General features: G+C 37.8%; 1 protein-coding gene across 1 annotated transcript in view; it reads right to left on the bottom strand.

The window, feature by feature from the left end:
* TENM2 (teneurin transmembrane protein 2) overlaps window positions 1-12,747 on the bottom strand; it is a 3,493,894-nt gene that overhangs the window by 1,967,006 nt on the left and 1,514,141 nt on the right. The window contains exon 13 of the mRNA XM_054691588.1: window positions 11,056-11,125. The gene's annotated coding sequence lies outside the window, so the exon portion shown is untranslated. The remainder of the gene's footprint in view (window positions 1-11,055; window positions 11,126-12,747) is intronic.

Here is a 12,747-nt window from a genome sequence, read left to right as displayed (position 1 = left end):
TTTAACCAACTGCATATACATTTCACATTATTAGAGTTCTTCACTCCCCCTCAAAATCTAAATATTGACTGCTTATGAACACACATTTAACACGTATAGCTTGAAAAGCTCTTGAACTTTACATTTTAGCAGCAGTTCATTGAATTGCAGCTAAAGAGAAGAATGGAAATTTACAAACATTAATTGAAACTCACAGCCTTGTCAAATCCTGCAAAACTAATGATTCTCAATTTTTCCAGTTAATTATTCCACATTTCTTATGTAGGAAGAGGAAAATATGCCGAACGTGGAAATCCCATGCAAGGACTGCCTCTTTTGGATCAGTGTGTTTTGAAAAGTTGGTACCTGCCATTCTGATTGACTGAGAGCAACAGAAAAGCCCTGAGGACTTCTGGTTCAGTTGGGATTGTAATGATAGACTAGCAAGATAAAAGCCTGCCAGAACATGAGCTTCAACTGTATGACAATACCCTCCCCAAGAAGATATGGTGCTGTGTGGATGAATATAGATTGAAAATGTGGATCCTGTCAGCAGCACTGATTTCACTCAGAAAGCGTGTGTGCCGAGAGGATGCCATGTCTGCTCAGGGTTAGGGCTCCAGCAATGTGTGAAAAATTCGTTTTCTCAGCTGGAAACACTAATGTGTCTAGTTGTACAAGTGGTAAGTTTGGGGTCCATACTAATGCTGAAACTGGGAGGAGAGAGAGGGAGGGGGTGTCTGCCTCTATTAGGAATAAGTGGGTGCTTCTTTCTTGGTGTAATGCTGGGGTCTAGGAGAGGTTGCTTGGAGATAAAATTTTGTCTTAGGATTACTTAAAGTCCTACTTTCCAAATGCACCCTGGTGACATGAAGTAATTCATTTCCTCTCCCCCATAGAACAGAGAGAGTTGTCATCATTTTTATTATTTCTCTGACTGATTCTCTCTTTCTGACTCCACAGAGCAGAAAATTTGCCCTCCAGAGGTGCAGAAGGGACAGATAGGCCTCTTAAAAATTATTTCTCCAACTAGGAGATTTGGAAGAAAGAAAGACACATTTCTACACCTGTGTATTAGAGTTGTTAATAATGCTGACTCTGGAATTAGACAATCCTGAGTAGGATCTCCCTAGCTGTGAGATCCTAAGAAAATTACTGTGATTCTCTAAACAACATGTGGCTGTTCAGATTTAATAAAATAATGATCATAGACTGAGACGCACCGAGAGGATCAGACTGAATTATGACAATTAATTAGCTTTTTTTTTTTAAAGAAATGGGTACAAGAGTAGCATAAAATGTCACCTAAAAATTCTCACTCCAAGTGGGATGCATGAATTTTGATCTTCACCTTAGAGAAATGGTGAGGAAAGGTCTATCATGACTATGAAGATGTTCTGACATTTAGAGTAAAAAGAAAGATTTTCAAAAGGAATGCAACTATCATTGGACACCATACCTATGAGCTATGTGTAACTCAATGTTAACAATTCAATAGTAATTTTATTTTTTAATTAAAAAAATTTAAATGCAGTACTTTTTTCTTACACCATTGCTAATTTTGGGCCAATTTATGATTTCTCCACTCAGGTGTGGTCACGGTAGTTCTCCCATCAGCAAAGTACCCATAGCCCATCTCCTTATTCCCTGGTCTTTATACAAATATAGAACAAATTCTTTGTGTTTTCTCCTTTTACCCTGATCAAATAACTGAAGAAATACATTGCTTTTATTTTCAGTTTTTGTTGATGGAGATCTGTTGATGGAATAACCATTGCATAATATTCCTATATCATCTGGCAGTCTCATGCAAATCTGTAGCATTTTATTTTTATCTATAACTGAGTTGTTGAACTGGTTGAATGCAGAAAAAGGTGTTTGGGTTTGGAATGCTAAGATTATTTAGGAAGAAAGATCACAAATGATTATTTTTCTTTTAGGGAGTTCACCTATATTATCTTCATTTATTTAGTTTTATTATTTAGTACCATTTAGCTTTCTTTCTTTTTTTAAATTTCCTCTAGGGCCTCCCTCATGGCGCAAGGGGTTAAGCACCACACTAGGAAGCAATCCTCAGCCTCTGCAGCATGAGTTCGATCCCTAGCCCGCCAGAGAGAAACCCACATGGTGCAGCAGACCTCTCCTATCTTGCCCGCTGCTCCCCTCAGCAGTGTATTTCAGTCAATCTGCCTGTTCTGTTCCCCGCTCTGTCTCTGGTTAATCCTCTCACCGCCTGCATCTCTGGCCTGTACCCCAGCTCTTGTATGCATAAAATAAATAAATCTTTACAAAATTTAAATATATAAATAAATAAATTTCCTCTAATATCTCTTAAAATATTTTAGACATTAATATCATAAGATAGAAACTATAGAAATAAGAGAAAGAGAAAAAAATGAGTTTGCTTTTGAACATATTGTGTTTTAGATACCTACTTACATATCAGCCATCTGAAGATCCTTTGCACATTGAGATATAAATCTGGACCACATTAGAATCACACGTACTATATACATAAGGTCGATCAATGGAGGAGACCGTTGAAACCACAGACATGCTGTCTGCTGTACTGCTCAGCACTGCTTCCTCTCAAGTTTTAATTTGTACATATAGGAATAGCCTGGTTTTCTTGGTGAAATGCAGGTTGAATGTAGTGAGAATGATGGGGGAGGAGTGTTTACAAACCTAAAAAGCTCACAGATACTGATGCTGCCAGATGACAGATCACAAAGAGAGTGTCAAAAATTTACACCACCTGCAGAAAACGATAGACCGAAAGAGTAGGTAGCTAGGGAGATGATCTGGGACTGAATATCAGGAAATAATTTAGAAAGAAGCAGTGAAATGATTATATTAGATGAATGAGAGAGAAAAAAATGAACAAATAAGGAAAACAACAAACGAAAAAGAATCAATTTTTAAGACGTGACTGGTCAAATAAGATGAAATGATGTCAAAAATTAGAAGAAATGAAAAACCCATTTATTTAATAATTAAAAACCATTATTTATATATTCTTTCTACTTGAACTTTCCTATATGTAATATTTTGTCATATATATGTAAATATTATGTGTATATGTCAGATCTATAGATAGGGTATATATTTTATATATATTGGGGTATTTATAGAGTGAATATTTTCTTTCAGTGTGTGACTACTTATTGTAGTCTACTTATTTTCTTAATAGTGATTTGAGAAAGAGACTTAATTTTTTATGAACTCTAATGGATTAGCGCTTTCTATGTTCCCTCTAAAAATTTGCTCCCTATCGGGCCTCCCCGGTGGCACAGCGGTTGAACGCTGGGTTGCGAAGCTGCCCACAGCCTCTGCAGTGCTGGTTCGATCCCCTGTTGCTCCCTGGCCACTGAAGGAGGGTCCCGCATGGTGCGCAGACCTCTCCTGCTGCCCGCTGCTCCCCTCATCAGCAGTGTGCTTCGGTCCTTCTGCCTGCTCTGCTCCCCGCTCTGGCTCTGGTGAATTCTCTCACCCTCCCGCGCTTCTGACTGTACCCAGTGCGTATAAATAAAAATAAATCTTAAAAAAAAAAAATTTGCTCCCTATCTCTATATTTTCTTTTTTTTTTTTTTAAATGTTTTTTTTTTTTTTTTTTAATAGAGGCATGTTTTATTTATTTATTTGTTTTGTTTGTTTTGTTTATACATGCACTGGGTACAGTCAGAAGCACGGGAGGGTGAGAGAATTCACCAGAGCCAGAGCGGGGAGCAGAGCAGGCAGAAGGACCGAAGTACACTGCTGAGGGGAGCAGCGGGCGGCAGGAGAGGTCTGCGCGCCATGCGGGACCCTCCTCAGGTGGCCGGGGAGCAGCCGGGGATCGAACCGGCGCCGCAGAGGTCGCCGGCAGCTTCACAACCCAGCACTCAACCACTGCGCCACCGGGGAGGCCCTCTATATTTTCTTATATAAGTTTAAAGTCTTGGAAACTTTTAGGCTTTATCCCACTTTTCCTTTTAAATTAATTTCTGAATTCATTAATGTGATATGAGGTAGTGGTTTGTTACAACGAAATAATGATAATAATAATGATAAGAGCAAAATACTTGAACAGAACTCAAGTACTAAAATCAAGAAAAATTCATCTACTTAGTCATTAGGAAAACACAAACAAAAAGCAGAAATATTATAATTTATAGGAAATACATATATTTGGCCAGTCAGCTGAACAAAATACATTTCTCATACGTATCTATACTTCACCAAAATTCTTGCCTCATAGCTCCTCCAAAGCCTTACAATTTCCTAAGTGAGAGTGTTAAAGGTGTCTTTTGCTCTGTAATAAAGGCAACTTTTGGAAAACACATGAGGATGGGACTAGTCCCCAGAGAAACCAATGGGAATAGAAGGTGTAACTTCCAATCCCATCTATGCTGACTTCCAGGGAGGGGAGGGGGTTTGGAGATTGAGTTTCATTGCCAGTAGCCAGTGATTTAATCACTCATGCTTGTGTAATGAAACCTCCACAAGAGCCCAAATAGAGGGATTTAAGAGAGCTTCCAAGTTGATGTATAAGTAAATATTCTGGGAAGAATGGTGTACCTGGAGAGGGGATTGATGCTCCATGCCTTTTCCCCAGACTTTGTCCTATATGTCTCTCCCATCCAGCAATTGACTAGAATCTTTGTCATCCTTTGTAATATATCATTGATCTAGTGAGTAAAATAGACTTCCTAAGTTCTCTGTAAAGTTTTAGCAAATTAATCAAATCTGAGGAGTGTGCCCAGGGAATCTCTGATTTAGAGCCAGTTAGTCAGAAGCACAGATAATAACCTGGGCTTTTGACAGGCCCCTAAAGTCTGAGAAGGGGGTCATAGGGACCTCTGATCTATAGCCAGTTGGTCAGAAGCATGGACTTGTGACTGGCATCTTAAGTGGAACACACTTGGGACACTGAGACTTTAGTCCGGGAAATCTGATGTGATCTGTAGTAGATAGTATCACAAGTGGGTTGAATTCTTGGATACCCTGCTGGTGTCCAACCATTGTTGGTCAGTGTGGAACTCTAAGTACCCACCCCCACAGGGTTTGCAGGGCACATCAATTATACAAAACCATATGAGGATATTGCATCTATATCTAAAATGGTCAAAATAAAAAAAGAATGAAAATACCATGTATACTTGTCACTGTATGAAGTAAGCGAAACTTTTATTCATTTTGTCCACAAAATGGTTCGTCCACTTTGAAAATTGTTTGGAGACCTACATCTAGTCTATGAACCAGCAGTTTTGTTCCTGGGTATTTACTCAAGAGAAATGAAAATAATTTACTAGGAGACATGGGCAAGTATAAGAGCTCTACTCCTAATGACCCCAAACTGGAAACAATCCAAATATGCATAAACAAGAGAATGGATTAACAGATTGAAGTATGTTCATAAAATGGAAAGCACTTAGTAGTAAAACAGCATGAACTGCTGCTAACATAACGTCTTTGCTAAAACTCCAAAATATTTATAAGGTGTAGAAGAAGCTAGATACAAAGAATCAAGCACTATATGATTGCACTTATTTCAAGTTCTAACGGGAAATAAAATATATAATGAAAAAAATAAGAACACAATGTTCACCCCCCTCAGGCAATAATAGTTATGATTGCTTTTGTCACACCTACAAGGTGGTATCAGGGAATGTTCGGGAATGATGCTTATGAACTAAATTTACAAGGGTGTGTGGTTATATAATGTAGATATTTTCCAAACTTTTCCAAACTGCTTTTTCACTAAGTTACAATTATAATCACTAGTTAGATTTAATAAAGAGATTTCAGTGGTGTGGTAGGGTAATCCCTAATTCAGGGACTGCAGGAATGTACTCAAAAATGGTTTTGAGGATTTTAACTTTGATGAGAGAATTCACCCCACCCCAACTCTGTTGTATGAAGTGAAACATAGAAGTTTTTATTTAATTTAGGAAAGAGCTGTTAAACTTCTTGAGATAGTGAGAAGTCTTTTGTAATAGGATGGAGAATCAGGAAGAATTAGATGAAGAAAGAACTAAACACTGATAATAGTGCTTGTCAATGAGGCTATGCCATGTTTGACCTTGCACATATGAACCCACACTAATTCAAATAAAACATACTTTGGGCAATTCTCTTTAGTCCCCCTCCCCAAACCCAATAACTCTATACTACAATTTATAGTTACAAGCTAACTGTATATACTTAAAATCATTTTAGGAATTGTAGAAATTCTTGTGCAAATTCGGCATTTAATACAATTGATTATGTCCTTTCCTATTTATTTATCTGGTAAACCACTTGTCAGGAATTGAAAAGACTAGATGAAAATTTTTATTCAAACTCAAGCAACACAGATATAATGCAAGCTTACATTTAATGAGAAAAGGTGCTATTTAAATGTCCTTGTCAATTTACTCTCCTGTTCTGAAAACGGTGATTTCAGCTCCTTTAATCTTTAATAACAATACCCAGAGCAGGTCTCCCATGGTAGCTGGTTTCTATGTCCTCATATATGAAGGAAATAGTACTCTAAGATTTGAAATTTTAAAATAAACATCACTTAAAATAATTCACATTTAAGAATTTGACAAAGGTTCCTGGGATGAAAGATACAGTTTGGGCATGACAAAAGCAAACAAACAAACAAACAAAAAAACACAAAAAGCAGAAAGCAAGTAGGGATCTCTATATAAAAAGAAATCCCTTTGATATCCCAACACATGAGATAAGTAATAGAAAAGCTATCTCAGTTGTATAATTAGTGGTAATCTATTTGGATATGATACAGTTGAATCCAGGCGTCCATAAGCCACCCTGAAGTCTTCTGAATGAAGAAAATATAGCAAAAGCCATTTGCTAATGTTTTTCAGGGGCTCAAATTTTAATATTTTATATGATTTATTTCCTAGTATTACACTATTCTTTGGAGGGCTGAGTGGACTCGGTATTCTTTCCTATCACTGATCATTCCATCTAGATTTTTCAGTATTTTTCTAAACGTATTCATCTTAATTCATCAATTCATATAGTGGATTTGAGAAAAATGCAAACCCTATGGGAGACTGATGCATGGGATTACACAAGAAGAAATTAGTGTTCTCTAACTTCCATGAAAACACAGTTCAGTAGAAGAAACTGGAATTTTAAAAGGAGAGTCCAGCACAATGATTTCAGTACTGGCTCTGAAGCCAGACCAGCATCAGAAATTATGTAAGAGGGTGGTCCCCAAGAAAAGGGGAGGTTCCATATTCCTGGCTCCACCCAAGGAAGGGCGGCACTGAGGAGGGAGAAGAAGAGGCTAGAGAGGAGACTGGAGAAGGAAGGAAGCAGGATGGAGAGCCAGCAGGAGACCTGGAGAAAGCGCATGGAGCAGAGAGACATGTGAGGATGCTGCACTTGATTCTTGGTCCTGGACTGGTTGAAACAAATGTGTGTAAGAGGCCTGTCGAGAGGTTAACAATGGTGGCTTTGATTTTGACTTTGGTATTGCTCTTTTCATTCCAAATGTTCTGCCCCTTTCCTAGGGATCCCACTAGAATATGCTTTAGACTTGTGGCAGGTTTTCGGGCCTTGCTTTGGGTCCACCCTGTTTGGCTGGGCATTGACCCACAAGGGAATGGGTAACTTTTTTTTTTGCTTGATTTGGAAACTTCATTCTTCCCTTTTTCTGTATTGCACACTAATTGCATTAAAGTTCCTTTCCATTAAATCATACCTTATGCACTAGGGTATGATTTGTTGTCATGCAGCGGATGGCAGAACCTATTTAGAATGGGCAGGTTTGGGGATTCTGGGGTACTCCTTTCCCTGTCTTGTAACAGTTACTTCATATTTGTGTGCCTCAATTTATTCATCTGTGCAATGGAGTTTATTATTGTTATTTGATCTACCATGTGGAAAGAAGGAGACAATATAACTTAGTCAGAGAAGGCATTCCATAAATATTAACCATTTTACTGAAATGAAAATAAGTACTTCCTTGCTTCCAATAATTGCTCTTCCTTTCTGAAATATTGTACACACACACACACACACACACACATCCAAAATGCAAAACACAACACTTGATTTATATTCTAACACATGTTTGCATCTATATAGCCATTGCTCTAAATTTGTGACTTCTCAACATATAATTGTAGTGAAAGGCACCTTTTTCTTCCTGTAACCAACAGGAGAATTTGTTGATCAAACGCCTGCCAGAATATCTATGTGATATAAGGAAATTTCAAAGTTTTAAACACATACCATGGATGCCTTCAAACCAATTTTCTTTCTGGAAATATTAGAAAGGGACTCTTCTTTATTAAATACCTTGATCCTATTTTCTTGTTTATAATGTGGCTACACTTGTTATTTCCAGGAGTTCTCCATTCAGTACAGAGATATAGCCTGCCCTGAAATCTTTAATTACTGATCATACCATCCTTCTAATCTTCTTTCCTCCTTGGTCTATTCACCCAAGGATGATTTGGGTCTTCTGTCAAAGTCCCAACAAATGAAACTGCTTCTCAATTAATGTATGTCCGCCCCCCCCACCCACTGATTTATAAAAAAAAAACTCTTATTCGGCAAAGAATGCCACTTAGAAAGGTTGTTAATCACCACATGCTTGTTCTGAATTGTATTGTTCTGCATTGTATCACGCTGCTCAATTGTAAGCTCCACAGGGCAGAGCTTTTGTTTGCTAGGCCCTGACTATTGTTCAGTGCCCTGCACATTGATGGCACTATAGAAAAAACAAACAATGGCTTTTTCCACGTTTTTTCCATTTTAATTGTCAAACAGGATGGTATAAAAGCACAATTCACATGAGAAGTTGAGTACACAGCCTCTGAAATTGCTAAAATAAGCCATGTAAGCTTAGAGGCTAAGTCTGTCTTTTTTAAAGAATAACTTTCAACTCATTCATTTGTCATTATTTTTCCCTAAAAATACCCAAAAGTGAAACACATCCACTTAAATGATTGATTGGGGGGTGGGGTGGTTTTGAATCTACAACCTGAATAACCTTGGCACTGCCAGAATTACAGAGATGAAAAGTAGTCTCTGTTGAAGGATTTTCTCAAGCTGACTCTATATAGGTGCCATTCCCCAGTAAACTCATGATTAGCACCATGGACAGTAGTTGGCATGTTTTTGAGAAGTGATTAAAATGAACAAACCAAAATGAGTGCTAATCTCTTATGGACACACAATTTGCCTTATCTCTAGGCAATCTATAGAAAACAAGAATAGCATCTCAGTCAATTGCCAAGTATTTTAGCTGTGTCTGCCATTAGTGTCTACAGCACAGCTCAGTTGGGATTGTTTCAGTGCATCTTTGGATGCAATATCTTACTAAATAGAATTTTGATTGAATGGTCAAAGCTGTGGATGGACTCTAAGAAATAGAAATTTTACAGAAGATAGATGTATAAATACCATAAATATAAAAGCAGATTTCAGGAAAATTGACCTAAAAATGGAAAGCACACAGGTCTAAAAGTAGGTCTTCCTCACAGTCTCACATATAAATGGAGAAAATTTATAAATAAGTTCATCATGATATACTTTTGAAGTTTTTATATAGGCTTATATGATAGGTAGTTGTCTTTCAAGACAAAATGATAGTAGGCAAAATGTCCTGTATTTCTGTATTATAAGAATTTCAGGGCCTTCCTGGTGGTGCAAGGGGTTGAGACACAGTCTATGAAGCAGTCTGCAGCCACTGTAGCACAAGTTCGATCCCTGGCCAGGGAGATACCCACATGGCGCAGCAGACCTCTCCTGACTCTCCCACTGCTCCTCCTGGCAGTGTATTTCAATCTGCCTCTTCTGTTCCCCACTCTGTCTCTGATCAATCCTCTCAGTCCCCCCACACCACTGGCCTGTACCCCAGTTCTTGTATGCATAAATAAATAAATCTTTGGGGAAAAATAATTTCACAGAGTATTTTCCAAAAAAGCAGATTCTCAGGCCCCAGTGCATTGTTATCAACACAAGACTTCTAATAGAAAATACCAGGTATCTGTTTATTTTTTAAAAAATAGTCTCTCAATTGATTCTCATTGGTCAGGCAGTAAGTGCCAAAATGGTAAAATGGTGAAAAGAAATTGGAAACATCAAGCGCTGATTTCTTGCTTGAATTGTTTGGATTCTGCCTTCCTGTGGGTCTTGGATCCATTGCTTTAGTGTTCTGAAACTCTTTATTTTTCAAAAAGAAGTATCTAGACTAGGTACTCTCTAAAGTACTGTTCTACTCCAACATTCATTCTAAGATACCAATTAAGAAGATGAGCTGGTTCATATTGTTTTCTGATTCATCTTTACTTATCTGAGAGATTAAGTAAGCTTGCTAAGAACAAAGCACATTTGCTTTGTTGTTTCTCTTGATACATATAACTCAAGGCTAATTTCCCTACTGCCTGCCAATGCATTAACACTAATATAGAAAAAGGTTTCCTTGAGAAATTTTGATGGGGGGGTATTTGGAAGGGGATAAGCAATAAGTAAAAGTGTTTGATACAAAGATTAAATTAGGTTTTAGCAGACTCTTAGAAATCTCTTTAAACATCTATTCATGATATGGCCACAAGCCCCTGGAGAGTCAAATAAATTATTCTTTAAGATTCTTTCATAAGATAATGGAGGCTAATTTGAAGAAGTAAATAGCAATTGCAATATTAGGCAGTTCAAACTACCTTTCTCACTATTTCTAGAACTCCCTGTGCTGACAGATTTATTTGATGCTAAGTCCTTTTCCCACATCTTTAAAAAAAGCATTTTACATAATCCAGCATTACCTATTTTACATATGTGGCATTTTGCTTAGCATTAAAGTAGTTTATTTGGGGAAGATCTTCTACAGACTATTCTGGGGAACAGCCTGCTACCCTCTTCAAGTAGCAGCAAAAGATGTAGGGATGCTTGTTTAAATGTGGCATCTCTTAACAGCTTGTTGAGATAGGAGGCAGAAGAAGAGCATAAACATTATTAAAATAGTCTATAGTGCCAAATGTAAGAAAGCAAATGCCAAAAATTCTCCAAACGTAGCATGGAATTGACAAAGAATGCATACTCCAGTATTTACACTCTTGCTTTACTATGACTTACCAAGGTTCACACACCAGACACGTGTTCTAATCGGCAAGCTCCAGCTGCACAACTTGCCTTCCCAATGGCGCTGCAGAGAAAACAACAGGTGTTTCTAGACAAATAATCCAGTGGAATACAGTCAGTAAAGACCCAGATGGGCCTAGTAACCCACAGATTTGCTTTAAGATTTTCTTTTAATAGTCTCCTTTGCTTTTCTGGTCTTTGGGAAACACATGCACATGCACACGCACACGCACACACACACACGCATGCACGCTCACGCACACACACACGATTGTTTGCACAAAACCCATTCCCTCCCTCATTGTTTAACAGAATTCCACTGTGCTCCCAACCTGACAACAAAGGCTTCAGGTAAAAAAGAATGCAGCAGACACATTTTGTGGCTCCCACAAACAGAATATAAACACAGGGATTTCTAATAATGCCGAGTACTTTAAAAGTAACCACCCCTGCCCTTTGTAAAACACTGGCTGTTCTGTGCTTGTACATGAACGGAGTTCAAATGTAGAACTGAGACAATAGCGAAGTCCTTGGGATCCTCTTTGAATATTGTGTACAAGAATGTGGCAAGGAGCATGGAGACTGTTTCTGCTAGGCATGAATTTTAATCTATTTTCTAGCCTCTTGAAGGTCTGAAGGTTTTTTATGGATGAGGCAGGAATTTACCCATGTCCTGAAAAAAGATTTTGGTATAGTTTTTTTTCCTTGGCAACAAAATAAGAATAGGGTCCCTCTGAGGAGACTAACCCTATCTGACAGCTGGTGAGTCTCATGTTATTTGAATTGGTTTTCTTGTAGTTAATCCACTTCCTGGCTTTAATTGATGGTGGCTGGACAGGATATGGATATTTTGGTTTTGCTTTTTAGTACAGAATCCAGAAGATAAAATTCCTGAGGTTGCAGAATATAAAGGTGGATAGCTCATTATGAAATGTCCATTAAAATTTACAAAATTTTGTTCTCTGCAATTTTTTGGTATCATTACCTGATTTTAAAGTCAAAAAGTATTGGCTATTCTAATTTGCAACATGCTTATTCATCATATCCCACTGTGAGTTGTGGAAATGCTGTTTTCTAGTGAAGACTTGAAATTATTTTAACTTCCTTGAAGTTCAGAAGTACATGTCTTGAATGAATAAATAATTCTAAAGCATATAATATTAATGGTTAATATTTATGAATGCTTATTGTGGCAGGGACTATATTATATATCTTATTTGCATTATTTCATCTCTACTCTTGTTCAGATCATTTAGTTTCTCTATGTAGCTATATCAGCTCTTAAAGGAAGGGGTTAAATTCCATCAGTACTGCAGTGCCATCTCCCTTCTACATTCTATCAAGTCTATTTATTTAAAACCATTGACAGTGGGCACTTTAAAAAAAAGATTTATTCATTTATGCATACAAGAACTGAGGTGTAGGCTGCAGGTGTGGGGGGGTAAAAGGGGGGTAAAAGTAATCACCAGAGATGGAGTTGATAGCAGAACAGTTGGATGTACTGAAATACAGTGCTGAGAGGAGCAGCAGACCAGACAGGAGAGGTCTGCGATACCAGGTAGGTTACCTCCCTGGCCAGAGATCAAACTCATGTTGCAGTGGCTGCCATCCCAACAGTGGGCACTTTTAAATAAGCACTAAGACTTACATAGTCCTTATATATGTGTCCTAAGAATCTTAAACTTA

Source organism: Talpa occidentalis, unplaced genomic scaffold (assembly GCF_014898055.3).
Source record: "Talpa occidentalis isolate TD23 unplaced genomic scaffold, MPIMG_talOcc4v2.1 talOcc4.9, whole genome shotgun sequence".
NCBI classification, from domain to species: domain Eukaryota; kingdom Metazoa; phylum Chordata; class Mammalia; order Eulipotyphla; family Talpidae; genus Talpa; species Talpa occidentalis.
This window is presented reverse-complemented; position numbering and strand designations above follow the sequence as displayed.